This window comes from Macaca fascicularis, chromosome 1 (assembly GCF_037993035.2).
Source record: "Macaca fascicularis isolate 582-1 chromosome 1, T2T-MFA8v1.1".
Lineage (NCBI taxonomy): Eukaryota > Metazoa > Chordata > Mammalia > Primates > Cercopithecidae > Macaca > Macaca fascicularis.
In genome coordinates, this window is record NC_088375.1 from 145,169,321 (window position 1) to 145,182,567 (window position 13,247).

Consider the following 13,247-nt stretch of genomic DNA (forward strand, 5'->3'; position numbering starts at 1 on the left):
TCCCTTCTGAATCACACTCTCACCTTTCAAATGACAGGCAGACAGCAGAGACCAAGTGGACAAAATAATCTCAAAGTTGGAGGATGGCCTTTCTAAATGAACAAAGCCTCCAAGAAATATGGGATTATATAAAAAGACTGAATCTATGGCTGATTGGTTTACCTGAAAGAGATGGGGAGAATGGAACCAACCTGGAAAACATATTTCAGGATATCATCCATGAAAACTTCCCCAATCTAGCTAGAGAGGCCAACATTCAATTCAGGAAGTGCAGAGAACCCCAGTAAGATACTTCACAAGAAGATGATCCCCAAGACACACAATCAACAGATTCTCCAAGGTTGAAGTGAAAGACAAAATGTTAAAGGCAGCTAGAGAGAAAGGTCAGGTCACCTACAATGAAAAATCCTTCAGACTAATAGCAAACTTTTCAGCTGAAACCCTACCAGCCAGAAGAGATTAGAAGTCAATATTCAACATTCTTAACAGAAATTTTAACCCAGAATTTCATATCTGGCCAAACGAAGCTTCATAAGCATAGGAGCACCAGATTCACAAAGCAAGTTCTTAGAGACCTTAAAGAGACTTAGACTCCCAATCAAAAATAGTAGGAGACTTTAACACCCCACTGACAATATTAGGTCACTGAGACAGAAAATTAACAAAGATATTCAGGACCTAAACTCAACACTGAATCAAATGGACCTGATAGATATCTACAGAACTATCCAACCAAAAACACAATATACATTTTTCTCATTGCCACTGCTACATGGTACATACTTTAAAATTGATCACATACTTGGAAGTAAAACACTCCTTAGCAAAAAAGAGAAAAAAAAAGAAAGAAAGAAAACCAGCACACAATAATAATACTCTCTCTCACCATTCCTATTCAACACAGTATTGAAGTCCTTGCCAGGGCAATGAGGCAAGAGAAAGAAATAAAGTGCATCCAAATAGGAAAAGAGGAAAGCAAAGTATCCCTGTCTGTGACAACATGGTCTTATACCCCATAGTCTCAGCCCAAAAGCTTCTTAAGCTGATAACTTCAGCAAAGTCTCCAGATACAAAATCAATGTGTGAAAATCACTAGCATTCCTATACACCAACAACAGTCATGTCGAGAGCCAACTCAGGGACAAACTCCCATTTACAACTGGCACAGAAAGAATAAAATACCTGGGAATACAGCTAACTAGGGAGAACTACAAACCACTGCTCAAAGAAGTTGAAGACGACACAAAATAAAGGGAAAAACATTCCATGCTCATGGATAAGAAGAATCTCTATCATTAAAATGTCTATACTGTTCAAAGCAATGTATAGATTCAATGCTATTCCTATTAAACTACCATTGAAATTCTTCACAGAACTAGAAAAAACCATTTTAAACTTCACGTGGAACAAAACAAAACAAAACAAACAAACAAAACTCTGCATAGCCAAGGCAATGCTAAGCAAAAGAAACAAAGTTGGAGGCATCACATTGCCAGACTTCAAACTATACTACAGGGCTACAATAACCCAAAATAGCATGGTACTGGCACAAGCAGACAGATAGACCAATGGCACAGAATAGAGAACCCAGAAATAAGACCGCATACCTACCACTATCTGGTCTTCAACAACACAAAAACGAGCAATGGGGGAAGGATTCCCTTTTTGATAAATGGTGCTGGGATAACTGGCTAGTCATATACAGAAGATTAAAACTGGACCCCTTCCTTACATCATATAGAAAAACTAACTCAAGATGGATTAAAGACTTAAACATAAAATCCCAAATTATAAAAACCCTAGAAGACAACCTAGGCAATACCGTTCAGGACAATAAGCATGGGCAAGGATTTAATAATGAAGATGCCAAAAGCAATTGGAACAAAAGCAAAAACTGACAAATGGACCTAATTAAATTAAAGAGCTTCTGCTATCAACAGAGTAAACAAACAACCTACAGAATGGGAAAAAATTTTTGCAAACTATGCATCCGACAAAGGTCTAATATCCAGCATCTTAAGGAACTTAAACAAATTTACAAGAAAAAACAACCCCATAAAAAAGTGGGCAAACACATGAACAGACATTACTCAAAAGATAGACATACACATGGCCAAGAAGCATATGAAAAAATGATCAGCATCACTGATCATTAGAGAAATGCAAATCAAAACCACAATGAGATACCATCTCACACCAGCCAGAAAGGATATTATTAAAAGGTCAAAAAACAGATGCTGATGAGGTTGTGGAGAAAAAGGAATGCGTACACACTGTTGGTGGGAGTGTAAATCAGTTCAACCATTGTGGAAGACAATGTGGCAATTCCTCAAAGACCTAAAGACAGAAACACCATTCAACTCAGCCATCTCATTACTGGGCACATACCCAAAGCATATAAATCATTCTATTATAAAGACACATGCATGTGTATATTCATTGCAGCACTATTCACAATAGCAAAGACATGGAATCAACCTAAATGCCCATCAATGATAGACTAGATAAAGGAAATGTGGTACATATACACCACGGCATACTATGCAGCCATAAAAAAAAATGATACTATGTCCTTTGAAGGGACATGGATGGAACTGGAGGCCATTATCCTTAGCAAACTAATGCAGGAACAGAAAACCAAATGTTCTGCAAGCCACGTGTTCTTACTTACAAGTAGGAGCTAAATGATGAGAACACATGGACACATAGAGGGGAACACCACATACTGCGGCCTATCAAAGTGTGGAGGGTGGGAGAAGAAAGAGGACCAGGGAAAATAACTAATGGGTACTCAGCTTAATCCCTGGGTGATAAAATAATATCCACCACAAACCCCCATGACACAAGTATACCTATGTAGCAAACTTGCACGTGTACCCCTGAACTTAAAATAAAAATTAAAAAAAAAGATAAAAAAATGGAAAATATGGTACATATACACCATGGAAGACTACACAGCCATAAAAAAGAAGGAAATCAAGTCCTTTGCAGCAACATGGATGAAGGTGGAGGCCATTATCCTCTGTGAGCTAAAGTAGAAACAGAAAACTAAATACATTTTTTCACTTATAAGTGGGAGCTAAGCATTGGGTACACATAGATATAAAGATGGGAACAACAGACACTGGGGACTCCAAAAGGAGAAAGGAAGGGAGAGAGGCAAGGGCTGAAAGTTTTCCTGTTGTACACTATGCTCACTACCTGGGTGACAGGACCATCCTTACTCCCAACCTCAGTGTCATGCAGTATACCCTGATAACAAACCTGATCATGTATCCCCGAATCTAAAATAAAAGTTGAAATTATAAAATTAAAAAGAATTTATGGTTAACTCAATGAGTCAGAATGGAAATGTGAATATACCTAAGAAGTCAAAGGATCTTCACCTTCATCTGTAAAAAAGAAAGGTGTTTAGAATGCAGTAGGTGACAGACCGCTTATCTTCACCACTGATTCATCTAGACTATATGTTCAGAGCTGGGTGACACTTTTAAGCTGTATTCAGAACATTAGAGAGTTGTGCTATTATACAGCGTACAAATTCTTCATTCATTGTGTCAAAGCTAAAAGCACTGCTACAATCTAACTCAAGATTAATCTTCTGCAATTACAAAAGACGGAATGATGTTTGCAGGAAGCAACGGAGTATAGGGCTTATTTCTGATTTGCCTACTCAAAGAAAGTATGGCCATCTTTTACTTAATAGAAATACAGCAAACCAAATCTATGGCAGTATTAAAAATTCTACCTTAAACAAAAATCAGAAAAATACAGACATGGACTCTAAGTCTGCCATGGGCATTTATTATATTCCTTCGATTTTACTGTTAAAAATGACGAATATCATATACACATATATTTTCCTGCATACAAAATCCACAAAAGGTAGGAAGATGACATTTTTACTAAAAGGTTACAGATCTAATTTTCTGTTTATTAACTGGTTTAAAAACCTCAGAAAGATTTTACTCAAAACATCTGTAAGAATAGTAATCTCTTTTACATACTAAGTATTCAGTATCTATTTGCCCCAAGCTACCAACTTAATTGTAATTATCTTTACCATGTGTTTATAATTCAGGATGTTAATCTTACCCTATGAATGCTGGTCAACTGGAACCTCTGCAATTAGTCTCAATTTGAAAAGTTCCTAAGGAGAAATCACAAGCATATTGTTATATTTTACACATCACAGGACTGCAAGATAATTCATCCACTGATATGGTTCTAAAATTTCCAACATATATAATAATTTTATGAAACATACAAAAGATAACTTACTTAAAAAGAAAGCATTAAAGAGATCACCTTCTGACTTCTCAAAGAGGTTAACTATTACCCAGGGAGAGAAACAAATCACTGTCACAAACTACACATTTTACTTCATCACAACAGTAGCTTACAAGGCACAAAACATAAACGTTGAATTTTTTTTTTTTTGAGACGGAGTCTCGCTCTGTCGCCCAGGCTGGATGGAGTGCAGTGGCGCGATCTCGGCTCACTGCAAGCTCCGCCTCCCGGGTTCACGCCATTCTCCTGCCTCAGCCTCCTGAGTAGCTGGGACTACAGGCACCCACCACCACGCCCGGCTAATTTTTTGTACTTTTAGTAGAGACAGGGTTTCGCCATGTTAACCAGGATGGTCTCCATCTCCTGACCTCGTGATCCACCTGCCTCGGCCTCCCAAAGTGCACAATGAATTTTTAATGGAGAATAAGACAGCATTATATATGAGTACCACTGATTTTATAAATATAAGACAGAAAACAAATTGAAAGTATCTATGCTTTTTAAAAGGGGAAACGCAGTGAAAGACTTAACATTTGGGATAGTTTTCTTTGTCCAGTTTTTAATTTTTGTTGACCTACTGGTTTTATACAATTATGCCATTATAAAATTCAATGGCACAATACTGAGATCTTTTTTTGCCACTTATATAACACAGGCTTTTTTGATACTGCTACGAAGTTTCTTTTTTTTTTTTTTTTTTTGAGACGGAGTCTGGCTCTGTCCCCCAGGCTGGAGTGCAGTGGTCGGATCTCAGCTCACTGCAAGCCCCGCCTCCCGGGTTCACGCCATTCTCCTGCCTCAGCCTCCCGAGTAGCTGGGACTACAGGCGCCCACCACCTCGCCCGGCTAATTTTTTTTTTTGTATTTTAGTAGAGACAGGGTTTCACTGTGTTAGCCAGGATGGTCTCGATCTCCTGAACTCGTGATCCGCCCGTCTCAGCCTCCCAAAGTGCTGGGATTACAGGCTTGAGCCACCGCGCCCGGCCGAAGTTTCTTTAAGAATCATTTTTGATGGAAGCATATAGTTCATGCATGGATATGTCTTAGTTTACGAAATCATTCCCCTACTAAATTTTCAATTTTCCTTTTTTTTTTAATACTAATAATGTTGTAAACATCTCTGTACTCTTCATATGTTTTTTTTGTTTTGTTTTGCATATACTTCCAAAATGAAGGAATTAGGTCAAAAGAGCATAAACATTTTAAGGCCTCTGATATACAGCATCAAATTATTTCTCAGAAAGGTTATACCAATTTTCTTTCCTGTCAACAATGTATGAGTAACACCTCACCAGATTTAGAAATCATTATTAAAAAATTTTGCTAATTCCTATGTGAAAAATTATCTTATTGTTGCTTTATTTGGCATTTCTTTGAGTTGAATTGAACATGTTTCAGCATACTTACTAATACATTTCATTCCTCTCTCCTATTTAACATTTACCTAAACCAGAGGAATATTTTGCTGAGAAGATATAAATGTAGAGCTCAATGACAGCTCTCTCGTAATGAAAATTTGTCATCTCAGGGTGAAGCCACTGCTGTCAAGTAAAGTAAATAACAAAATGTAGCTGAGTTTCTTTATTCAGGATAAAACCAAATCATTCAAACCAATTTTAGAAACTATAACTAAACTTATCACCTTTCTTCCTCCTTAGCAGAACACAAAAGTACCAAGTTGGAAGAATGAAATGTGAAATACTAAATGACAATGCTTCTTAGAATAGCATAAATAGTCCATATTAGGCAGGATAAAAAGAGGACAAAGATTGTTACAGCAATTCTGACCGACCCAGCTGCTGAGGCAGGCGGCCTGCGTCAGCACGTCCGCCAGCTTGCTATGCTAATGAGTGTTACACAACTAGCTGATCTACCCCTTCAAAAACATTCTCTCTCCAGAGGAAGGACACAAGACGTGTGTATTTTAACTTAAAAAGTCAATTCCAAGATAACCTAAAAATAAAAGGGTATTCTGGAAGATTTGGAGATAAGTATAACACTGAGAATTCTCTTCTTTCTCAAATAAGAGCTTCTTCCTGAAAGGAAGGCTCCCAATGAAGGACATACAAGGCACGGCTCCCAAGTGACTGAGGATTAAGGAACAATACAGCAACAATCAGCTTTCTGATAGAAAAACAAAAGGCCCCAAAGGATCTTACTCTTGATGTTCTTGTTTCTTTCTGGTTAGGAGAGATGGTGGATTTGACAAAACAAACTTTTTTGTAGTGCACAAAGAACTACTATACAATTTTGGAATTTGAGCATGGCTTTCCATTTGGGCGTATTTGTTTTGTAGGGATAGTTAAATCTTAGGAAAGATCTAGCAAGATGTCAAGAATCTCTGGTCAAAGGACCTGAACTGGGTTAAAGGCATAGTCACTGGGACCTTTTTTGGCAGGAGAGCTACGGCAGAAATCACTGTAATACCATACTCATTCACCCTGCCTCAGGCAATTGTATAAGTTTAAGGCTTCAGACTACGTAAAATTAAAGCCTCCCATTTCATCAGTTTGAAAATCTCAAAATCATAAATAACAGATGGATTTAAAAAAAGAACATCCCACTGCATCATCTCTCCCATTCTGGATCAAGTGGAATCACCTCTATGAGCCATCCAGACCAGCACAGGCTGAATTTGTTGCTCCTTCATCTGTGTTCCAGGAAGTCATTTGCTAATATTTCTTTTACAGTGTTTATTAATATATGTGAAGCTATTGCCTCCAATTCTTTGAGGGCTGGGGCAGTATCTCATTTATCGGTATCCGAGGGATGTATCCCAATGTCTCTTTCATGGGCTAGATTAAGGTCCTAGATATTATAGCAGCTACCATGTATGGATTCATCAATGGGGCATTTAGATCTCTGGAAACTTAACTAGATTAAACAAAAATAGTACCTACTGAACCTTTCTCAAGGATGGTATTGAATGTGGTTGGAAGAAAATATCATGAGTCTATTTCCTTTGGGTCAGAAACTGGCAAAAGGAGGACCCAGAGGGCTCTTTTGCTACTCTTTTTCCATACAGTGCTTCACTACTCCACTTAAAAACACTGTGAACAAATATTTAATGAATACCAATGTGAAGTGGCATCAAATCCTTAGCCTGTCCAGAGCCCAGAGTGATCAGTGATAAGCCCACTCCCCTTGCGTCGGTCTTGTCTCTCTCTGTGCCATGAATATTTAGTAAATCACTGTTGAGTAAATGAAGGACAGAAGATCAGGTTTCACCACCCATTTAGGAACCAAGGGTATAGAGGAGAAGGCCTGGCTCTCAGAAAGATCTGTGAACACCACTTATGCACACACATGGTGGGTATGGAAGGGTGGCAACATGACAGGGACAGAGACTCAGGCATTTCCAAGACCCCATGGCAGGGGCAGAAATTCAGAAGCAGAGACTAAGTCTTCATCCTTCAGGGAGAAAGGAGAAAAATTTGTATTTGCCAACTTACTCACCAAATGGGACATTTCACAAATCTGAATGGAAAACTGCTGTCAATTCAGCCTGAGTGGCTGCATTATAATGACTGAGAGTCATTTTGAATCAGTGTTGGACCACTGGGTAAATGCCAGAGCATTCCAAAATGACCTTAATATCTTATCAAATTATGATTTCACAATTATTCCCTTTTCCACAAGTTAACCTAAGTATAATGCAACAAGAACAACACTGGGACCAACGGAATTATCAAGGTATCATCCAAACAAGCATGCTGCATATCATACAATTCTGTGCCCACTTGTCCTGAACTCTGGAGGGCAAGGACCTTTCTAGTGTCCTGAGAGTCAACCACATATTAGGTGCTTCATAAATGTTATAATTCCACAATGCTGTGAGCTATGATTGAGCTGCCAATATTGCATGTCCTTATTGCTTTAGTCTCATAAAATCAATAACATCTGATAATGATCACTGTAAAGAATGCTACATCTGCTATAATATACTCTTAACCCAGAGACAAAATCAAATTGTTATGCATTGCAAATCAGCCTAGTGCTTGAGCTAATTTCTGACCACAAAACACAAAGGTTTAATGTTCAGTATTAAGTGACTATTAAACACAAAATATGTTTAAAACAAACACTGCTACCCTATGTGTCCCCGTAAACAAGCAGTTAGTCCTTCATGCTTCTTTAGCATTTAGGGAATACTGATAGTTCTATTATGCTTCCATTAAACTGAATCACCAATATCTGATTTGATGTCTTCCTGCTTCAGCCTTTGAGCTCTTGGAAGAGTCAGGTGTGCAGGAAGAAGTAACACTAACAGTCTCAATAATTACTGTTGAATGGAAAGGGGTGATGGTAGGGGAAGGGTAACATTTACGGTGTACCTGGTGAAATAGGTATTAGCCGACTCTAAAGGTGAAAAAGTTGAGGTTCCGAGAAACAAACTTGCTCAAGCTCAGAGGCAGACCCAGCATTCACAACAGAGCTGACTAAGAGCCATCTGGTACACAGCCTCCCCAAGGAGCTATATAAAAAGGAGTTTTATATAGAATGTGACAGCTTTCTCCTTTTCTCAAAGTTACAATCTATCTTTTAGAACTAAAAGAGACAATTTAAGAATGAGATCTATTTTGTTTTCCTAGCTCTTTGCTCAGTATTCCATCTAGGAAACAGAATCAACAAGTGCTTCCTCCATCCTGGCTGCCTATTAAATAATTAAAGTCGACATGATAGATAGCCAGAGCAAGGGTACATCCTGCTTGCACAGCCTCTTATGAAGAAACATTTACCAACAATTTAATAACAAGATGAATAACCCAAGTTTAATCTGCAGTTAAATAATAGTGTTTTACATGGCTTTTCTTCCAGACATATCGATTAAAATGTGGTTAAAATAAATCAAAACCATACTACCCATATACGACCTTCTTTTTGAAAGACTTTAAAAAGGAGTATCACATGTTTTCAATGTGTTACTTTGTTTGGCCTAGTTCTTATCCTAAAACTGATGAAAATGTGAGAGACTTGGAAGGGAAGGTAGCAGAATAGTTAAGATTGAGGTTTGACTTTGTTGTTTACCATCTGCTTGATCTTAGATAAGCTATCACTTTTCTCATCTGTAAAATAGGGATAATAACCATAATAATGGTTTCAACCTAATGGAGTTGTTTTAAGAATTAATTGAGGCAACTACAATTCAAATGCTTAGCACAGCAGCAGGTACAGTGTAAGCACTAAACATGGTTATTTATTAACACAGTAGTAGCTTTATCTAAAATTAATCCTTTAATGATTGCCTTTAAAGTATGATCCTATAAACAAATAGCAGATTAGATACTGGAGGTTTGGCTTTCCACCTAAGTTGTGATTTCCATGCCAGTTCTCACCATACATCACAAGACTCATTACTAGAAAGTGTCGTGAAATATCAATGTAACTGTTCTTAATCATTTACTATATGGCCCATAAGGAAGGCAAAGTGTTGTGAAATCTTTAATATATCTTGATGCCACATTTTTAAAAAGTTAACCTGTGCTGGTAACTTCTACTCTTTGATGCAATGTCTATCAAGATTTATGCTGCAGACAGGTCTGATATGACTGTCACCCAAGCAGAGGGTCATGACTTAAAATCTATAATCATGGTTGTACAACAATATAAATGAACTCAATGCCACAGAATTAAAAATAGTTAAAATACTTAAAAAAGTAAAAAGTACTTAAAATAGTTTAAAAAGCAAATTTTGTTACATATATATATCTCCACAAAAAAATCTATACTCATGTAAAACAGGAAAACTGTTCTTATTGCTTTAAAATGAACATAAATGGATTACACAAATTAAATATACTATTGGTCTCAATATACTAGAAAACATACCAACACAAAAAATAAAATTTTAACGTGTTGAATTTGCTTTGTTCATAATTCATAGGTTACAATAAATACTAAATATTTAATTATCAATTTTGTTTGTTACCTTGAATTCTTCCATGCTGCCTGCCTGTTTTAAATACTTAAGGTTGACATGATAGATAGCCAGAGGAAGGGTACATCCTTCCTTGGGTGGGAGAGCATCCTGATTTGGGTGGGAGAGGAATGTGATCCCCCAAATTTGTCTAGAAAAGGTTTACGTCTTCTTTACTAAATAGCAATATGGCCAGGCATGGTGGCTCATGCCTGTAATCACAGCACGTTAGGAGGTCAAGATGGGAAGATACTTGAGCCCAGGAGTTTGAGACCAGTTTGGGCAACAAGGCAAGATCCTGTCTCTACAACAAATTTTTTTTTTTTTTTTTTTTTTTTGAGACGGAGTCTGGCTCTCGCCCGGGCTGGAGTGCAGTGGCCGGATCTCAGCTCACTGCAAGCTCCGCCCCCCGGGTTTACGCCATTCTCCTGCCTCAGCCTCCCGAGTAGCTGGGACTACAGGCGCCCGCCGCCTCGCCCGGCTAGTTTTTTGTATTTTTTAGTAGAGACGGGGTTTCACCGTGTTAGCCAGGATGGTCTCGATCTCCTGACCTCGTGATCCGCCCGTCTCGGCCTCCCAAAGTGCTGGGATTACAGGCTTGAGCCACCGCGCCCGGCCCTCTACAACAAATTTAAAAATTAGCTGGGCATAGTGACACCTGCCTGTACTCCCAGCTACTCAGGGGGATGAGGCAGGAGGACTGCTTGAGTTCAGGAGGTCAAGGCTACAGTGAGCCGAGACTGCACACCACTGAGCTCCAGCCTGGATGACAGAGTGAGATCAAGTCTCTGAAAGAAAAAAAAAAAAAAAAAAAAAAAAGGATAAATCGCAATATATGAAGTTAAGAAATTTTAAAAATCTTCTGGTAACTATTAAGGTAACTGAATATGGGAGATCTTTTTTTCCCTAAAATAACAATTGAAGCTTCCACGTTTATAAAATTCACTAAAAATTTAATGGATATGCAAAGTATTTGATCCTCTTGTTAATCTTTTGTTAAGAGGTCAATCCACCAGAAGGCATCAAGGACAGCAATAATAGGGTAGGTAAAGGCAGGGAGGAAAAGGAAAAGATAAGAAGGTGGGAGGATGGGTGGTGGTAATGCAGAGGGTGTGTGTGTGTGTGTGTGTGTGTGTGTGTGTGTGTGTGAGTGTTTTGGGAGGTGGTTATAAGACAGTAATAGCAATCCTTGGCCTTAGTGATAGTAGACACACTTACTGGGTGCCTATGTGAAACAAACAGATCAATCCATCCATCCATCCACGTATCCCTGAGACTTTCGTAATAAACCCATTTTTGCATGATTGCCTTGTTACTTCCATAGTCTCTGGATATGTGGGGTCGAACTGCTCACCTAAAGCACAAGTGGATAAAGGCATATCAAATGAGACAAACATATTAAAAGATATATCAAATGAGACAGATATATTAAAAGCCATATCAAATGAGTTAATAATAGAGAAACAGCTGCTCTGCCTCTCCATAGAACTATATTAGGTGGATGATGGGAATGTAGTAATGTGATTAGATGTTCAAATGAAGGAAAGTAACCATTACTGAGATATAGGGAAGGATCAACACTACAAGGCAGCATGACCTGATCAAATGAATACCCAACTAGGTGTTAGGAAACTCAAGTTCTACTCCTTGCTTTACATCTTACTGATGGTATAATGTTGGCTTTGTCACCTCACTTAACCTAATTTTCCTTACATGTAATGTTAGAGAGAGCAAATGATTGAGAGAGTCTCTACTTCCAGTTTCCCACAATGCAATGAGTTTATTAACTGTGGTTGGAGCTAGGGGATATCTAGTCTGAAAGACTCCTCTGGAGTGGTGAGGATTGAGAAGGGGTTTAAAGTTAGAACACCAGGAAAAGCAATGGTGCAGGTTTTCTTAGAAAGGGAGTACAATGTCTACAATTGCCAACTCATAAATTGGTCTCACTGAAAAAGAGAGTAAAAATTGGTTATAGCAAGAAAAGGTCACCAAGCCAATATAATGGAAGTACTAATTTTTAAAATTTATTTATATGTTTATAAATAAGTAGGATAACAGGATGCTTCACCATGTGGCTTGCTATGGGCACTCACTCTGCCTCACATATACACAAAAATGTGTGTGGGTGTGCGTATGTGTGTACGTGTGTGTGTGTGTATAGATATATATATATTTTTTTTTGAGACAGGGTCTCACTCTGCCACTTAGCTGAGTGTAGTGTTGTGGTCATGGCTCAATGCACCCCACCTTAGCTTCCCGAGTAGCTGGGACTACAGGCACACGCCACCACACCCAGCTATTTTTTGATTTTTTTGTAGAGACAGAGTCTCACAATGTTGCTCAGGCTGGTCTCAAACTCCTGGACACAAGCGATTGTCCCACGTCGGCCTCCCAAAGTGCTGGGTATACAGGCATGAGCCACCACACCCAGCAGGAAGTACTAATTTTAACTGAAGATAAAAAGGTATTAGGACCATGGAAGGTTTCTAATACTACCTTACCCCTTAAGCATTGGGGTTCAGTCTTGGGCCTGTTGCTTCTCTACTCACACGTATGCTATGCTCGGGTGACATCTTGAGCATTATGCTTAAGGTTTCATCCACCACCTCTGTGTATATGATGAGCCCAGCTTCCTAACCCCAAGCTGCAGAATCGTCTCCCCAACATCGTCCTGGCTATATACCGAGATGTGTGGAAGCAACTCAAGCAGCATGTCCCAAACTGCATCTACTGTTTCCTCCCACACCTAGATATTATACCTGCCCTTCCTCGATCCCTGAATCTCAGGTTGATAGCAACATCAAGGGCTAAGGCACTGACTGCTATGGTTTGGATGTTTGTGTCCCCTTCAAAATTCATGTTGAAGCTTAATCCTCAGTGCAACAATATTAAGAAATGGAGCCTTTAAGAGGTGATTGGGCTATGAGGACTCTGCCCTCAAGGATGGGATTTAGTGCCTTATAAAAGGGCTTGAAGGGTAAGTTCTCTCATTCTATCCCTGTTGCTCTTCTACTCCTACACCATGTTCATGGTCCAGAAA

At 38.7% G+C, this 13,247-nt stretch overlaps 2 protein-coding genes across 5 annotated transcripts in view; both read right to left on the reverse strand.

The window, feature by feature from the left end:
• Positions 1–13,247, reverse strand: part of LRRC8B (leucine rich repeat containing 8 VRAC subunit B) — a 70,624-nt gene that overhangs the window by 23,598 nt on the left and 33,779 nt on the right. The window contains exons 1-2 of one of the 2 annotated variants that reach the window (XM_045385566.3): positions 11,426–11,498; positions 4,096–4,150 (exon numbers count right to left, since the gene is read on the reverse strand). The gene's annotated coding sequence lies outside the window, so the exon portion shown is untranslated. Of the gene's footprint in view, positions 1–4,095; positions 4,151–11,425; positions 11,499–13,247 lie in introns of those variants that run through there. The other variant, XM_045385554.3, reaches the window with a different exon arrangement.
• LOC102140959 (leucine rich repeat containing 8 VRAC subunit B) overlaps positions 1–13,247 on the reverse strand; it is a 58,879-nt gene that overhangs the window by 11,853 nt on the left and 33,779 nt on the right. For 2 of the 3 annotated variants that reach the window (XM_074002086.1, XM_065533232.2), the window contains one exon: positions 4,096–4,150. The exons of the other annotated variant lie outside the window; for it this stretch is intronic. The gene's annotated coding sequence lies outside the window, so the exon portion shown is untranslated. The remainder of the gene's footprint in view (positions 1–4,095; positions 4,151–13,247) is intronic. 3 annotated transcript variants of the gene reach the window in all.